Here is a 5,150-nt window from a genome sequence, read left to right on the forward strand (position 1 = left end):
ATAGCATCACAGCAGTACATAATTGATAACTGGGCCTCTGCCAGCTCATGATAGCTACTTAGCATTTTTTAGGGCAACTACTTGTTTAAAAAAAAAAACTTGTTTATCTTAAACAGACTATCTAGAAGATAGGTCTGCACAAAAATACTACGACGATGGTTGGATATCATTTTACATATCTATAATTTTAGATACGGAGGATGAATGCACGCGTGTTTATAATCTACTGAACACACGCACACACGTCCTATCGCTATGTTAGCACTTTTGAAAGGCTGAGCCAGCAAATCTAGCGATTGACAAACACACCATATGCACCTTGCTATCGATGACTAGTAGATCTCGAGCTGAAAAAATAGCACACATTTAAATCATGCAATAAATTTAGAAAAGTACAAGCACATTCCATCGATAGCCAACAGATCTCAAGCTGAAAAAATAGCACATTTAAATCTAGAAAAATACAAGTACGTAGCCAACGTATGCTGTGGCGGCGGTGCGGCGAGGGCCACCATGATAGCAGGAGGTTGTATGTCGGGACGAGGAGCGAGTGTTAGATGATAAGCATATCTGTTAGTCTAGGTTCATTGTATCTTAGACTCATGCATGCGTGTATTATAGATGGGAGGTGATCCTTGATTGTAGGACTCTCCTTGTTTTCTTGTTGTAACCATATATGTGTACATGCCACCGTGGAGGGGTTTTTTTCCTCGTGCATATATAACACGCAACCGTGGACCTGAGAAGGTACCACGTTCCACCAATTCTCATATGGTAATCAGAGCATCTATCCTAGCGGAAAAAACATGGCGCTTGCATCCTCTTCCACCGCCGCCGCCCTTGCCGGGTTTTCCCCTCTCGGCATGTTCCCGGTCATGGAGAAGTTGACCAGGAATAATCATCCTATGTGGAAGCTCCAAGTCCTCTCCGGCCTCCGAGGTGCGGAGATGGAAAAGTTCATCGACCCGACGGAGAAGCCGCCGGAGAAGTTCATTCCCCCCAAGGCCGAGGCGGACGATGGGAAGCCGGCGGCAGATGCGGCACCCATTCTGAACCCTGAGTTCAAGAAGTGGGTAGCCCAAGATCAGCAAGTCCTTTCCTACCTGCTTGGATCCCTCTCTCGCGAGATCGGATCTCAGATCACTGCGGTGACCACCGCAGCGGAGGCGTGGACTGCGATTCAGGCATTTCATGCGTCACAATCAAGAGCCCGAATCATTAGCACAAGAATGGCTCTTGCTACCGTGTCCAAGGGTGCATCCTCGATCAGCGAGTTCTTCACGAAGATGAAGGCTCTGGGAGACGAGATGGCATCTGCCGGACGTAAGCTCGAAGATGAGGAACTCATCTCCTACATCTTGACCGGGCTAGATCAGGAATATGATCCAGTGGTGACAACGGTGGTGGCGCGAGTTGAACCGATCACTGTGAACGAGCTCTATGCGCAGCTTATCTCCTTTGAGCAACGCATGGAGGCCAGGAGTGGGGGACAGCAGTCCTCTATGAACATGGCCACCAAGGGTGGCCGTGCTGGCAGCAACTACAACAACAACGCGCGCGATGGTGGGCCTGGAGGCCGTGGTGGCGGCCGCGGACAGAAAGGAGGACGCAGTGGCGGGCGTTTTGAACCAGGCGTCTATTGCCAAGTCTGTGGCAAGGAAGGGCATCTGGCCTACCGATGCTTCAAACGGTATGATTCATCTTATCAGGGTCCTCCACAAAAGACTGCTGCTGCTGCTGCCACCAGTTCATACAATGTCGACACAAATTGGTACATGGACACTGGAGCCACGGATCATGTCACTGGCGAGCTGGAGAAGTTGACCGTCCGTGACAAGTATCACGGCGGTGATCAGGTGCATGCTGCAAACGGGGCAGGTATGGAGATTGCTAATGTTGGTCACAGTTATTTGCATTCATCTAATCTTCATCTCCGAAATGTTCTTCATGTCCCGCAAGCACATAAAAATCTCTGTTCTGTAAATCGACTCGTTCGTGATAATAATGTTTTTCTTGAATTCCACCCCCACCATTTTTCCATTAAGGAACAGGTGTCGAAGAAAATCCTCCACACAGGCAGATGTGAGGGGGGCCTCTATCCTTTGAAGCTACCATCCAAGTCGTCTCCAAATAAACAAGCCTTTGGTGCAGTCAAGCCTTCCACTTCGCTATGGCATCGCAGGCTGGGCCATGCATCATCTCGGGTCATCCAGTAGGTCCTAAGCCGCCATAAGCTTCCTGTTTCCCATAGTCAAAATAATACTAGGGTGTGTGATGCATGTCAGTCAGGCAAGAGTCATCAATTGCCTTACCCTAGATCTACCAGTGTGTCGAGTCATCCTATGGATCTCGTTTTTTTCCGATGTATGGGGCCCTGCCCCCAACTCTATTGGTCGCCATAATTATTATGTGAGTTTCATTGATGATCACAGTAAGTTTGTCTGGATATATTTGTTGAAACACAAATCTGAAGTCTATCAGTGTTTTCAAGATTTTCAAAAACTTGTTGAACGACAATTTGATCGGAAAATTCGTGCCATACAAACAGATTGGGGAGGGGAATATCAAGCACTAAACTCCTTTTTCAGGCGCATAGGTGTAGAACATCATGTTTCATGCCCTCATGCGCATCAACAAAATGGGTCAGCCGAACGCAAGCACCGACACATTGTCGAGATGGGTCTCACCCTCCTTGCACACGCCTCTATGCCTCTAAAATTCCGGGATGAAGCCTTTCTCACTGCAGTCTTTCTTATAAATCACTTGCCGTCTAAAATCATTGATGACAAAACCCCCTTTGAGAAACTCTTTGGCCGTCCACCAGAATACAACTTCCTGTGCACCTTTGGCTGCGCTGTATGGCCAAATTTGCGCCCATACAATTCCAAGAAACTTGAATTCAGATCCAAGCAATGTGTGTTTCTAGGATATAGCAATATGCACAAAGGTTTCAAATGCTTAGACCCAAAAGAAGGGAGAGTTTACATATCCTGGGATGTTGTCTTCGATGAAGAAGTTTTTCCTTTCTCCTCTCTCCATCCCAACGCAGGAGCACAGCTTCGAGCCGAGCTTGCTCTCCTTCCTGATATCCTTAAGAACCCTTCCTCGGATTTTGAGAATGCAAAAATTGGTGACCAGCATTTGCTTTCTCCTGTCTTTACTAACCGGCCATCGAGCCATGCACCGTATGTTGATGGTACAGGAATAAACCATGGCAAAAACGCTGCAGGGACAAGAAAAACTGCTGCTGCTGGCAGGCATTATTGGCTATGTCACCCATCCGGCGACAGCGCAGCGGCCAAGGCGGATCCGTCCGGTACGACTGCGGCAGCATCAGGAAGTCAGGCGCGATCACCTTCGGGATTGGAACCTGAGGCCTCGCCGATCCTATCCCAGGCCGGATCATCTGCGGCTGAGTCTGCGGCCACACCGCCTGGATCGGTCTCTTCGACACCGCAAACTGATCCCAACGAGGGGGCGCTGGATCACGCACGGGATTCGACGGGAGCTGGTGCTTCTGCACCTACTTCTGATGCTCCAGCTGCTGCCGCCGATCCTCAAAGACTGGTTACTCGGCTTCAACGTGGGATAGTAAAGCCCAAGGAGTACACGGATGGTACAGTCCGCTGGTGCATGAACGCACTGATCAAAACTGAGGAGCTGAGCTCGTTGGAAGAAGCACTCCGAGATCAAAAATGGACATCTGCCATGGAAAACGAACACCAAGCCTTGCTGAGAAACAAGACGTGGCATCTTGTTCCTCGGCCCAAGGGGAGAAACGTCATTGGATGCAAATGGGTTTATAAAGTGAAGCGCAAAGCTGATGGCACTATGGACAGATACAAAGCTCGGTTGGTTGCTAAGGGTTTTAAGCAACGTTATGGCATTGACTATGAAGACACTTTCAGTCCTGTTGTGAAAGCTGTGGCAGAACCTCCTAAGAAATCGGGCCCACATGCACCTATCGTTGTCTTAACAGACCTCGGATAGCGTACACGAGTTCCCAACAACTCAACAGGTCTGTCGGGTGTCCTCGGGAAACCCGAATCATCCACGATTCTCTTTTCAAACAGGATCCCAATCACAGTCATTGCAGATTACAACAGCCTATTCAAATATATACCAGAGTAAAAGATAGCGGAAGTCTTAAGATAACATAATTACAAACCAGTTGTTTTCAAACTTACAATACCATAAGTGTTATACAACCATAGTAGCGGGATAATATTACATTATCTTTATTTATCAAACAAACTAGTGCCTTGTCCAAAGGCCATTCATCACTCCTCAACGTCATTGACTTCAAACACAGACATGCAGCAGGGACCAAAACAAGCCTGCGCATGCGACTCACCTGCAACAAGGGTTAACAAACCCTGAGTACAAAGGTACTCAACAAGACTAACCCGACGTAACGGGGTGTAAGACTTTAGAGATGCAGGGGTTTGGGACAAGGTAAGGGTGTAGCAAGATTCAAAAGTTCTTTGCCAAAAGCTTACTATCCTTCATTCTATTTTCAAGTTTACCACTAAGTTCTTTTAGTTCATTATCTCAACTAAATATACATTTCCCATATTCCATTCCTTCTCATTCCATTCTTTTTCTCATATTTTAGTAATTCACCAGTACTACATTGCTTCTGTAATGAATCGAGTCTCCATATCCGCGGAGCATCGGCAATTCGAATTGATTCAAGTCCCAGCTGGGGATTCCTTATCACACGACATATGTAGAACTTAATCTTGCATATATCAACCTCGCTACCGGATCCTCCTATACTAAGCCGTCTCCACGCCACCCGAGAGCACAGCACACCTCAAATCCGGCCACATTCCAGCCACGAGGGTACACGCTACTCCCGCCATCTCTCCACTCCCAGTGCGCGGGCATTCGTCTTAGTATCGGATTAGCCGAAGTAGGCTTACCGGAGTATGTGACTAGTACTACAAAGTGTCTCGTTCAGAAGATTCACAATGAGTGGCCTTTAAGCGACGTAGTCGGCAACATTACCCAACGTTCAAGATAAGTCACCCGACTAGTCTCTAGTTCATTCTACCTTCTTTCTTTCTTTGGCCAGTATGCCATCTTTGATTGTATCAAAACTTTTGCTTTTAAAGCCTATCATAAAGCATACTAAGCATTCTATGCCT

General features: G+C 47.4%; 1 non-coding gene across 1 annotated transcript; it reads left to right on the plus strand.

The window, feature by feature from the left end:
* The first annotated feature begins 1,325 nt into the window (after positions 1 to 1,325).
* On the plus strand, positions 1,326 to 1,464 carry LOC136490448 (small nucleolar RNA Z247). Its single transcript, XR_010767729.1, has one exon. It is a non-coding gene; the product is annotated as a small nucleolar RNA Z247 (small nucleolar RNA).
* Positions 1,465 to 5,150: the final 3,686 nt, after the last annotated feature.

The sequence above is a fragment of the Miscanthus floridulus genome, chromosome 10 (genome assembly GCF_019320115.1).
Source record: "Miscanthus floridulus cultivar M001 chromosome 10, ASM1932011v1, whole genome shotgun sequence".
NCBI classification, from domain to species: Eukaryota; Viridiplantae; Streptophyta; class Magnoliopsida; order Poales; family Poaceae; genus Miscanthus; species Miscanthus floridulus.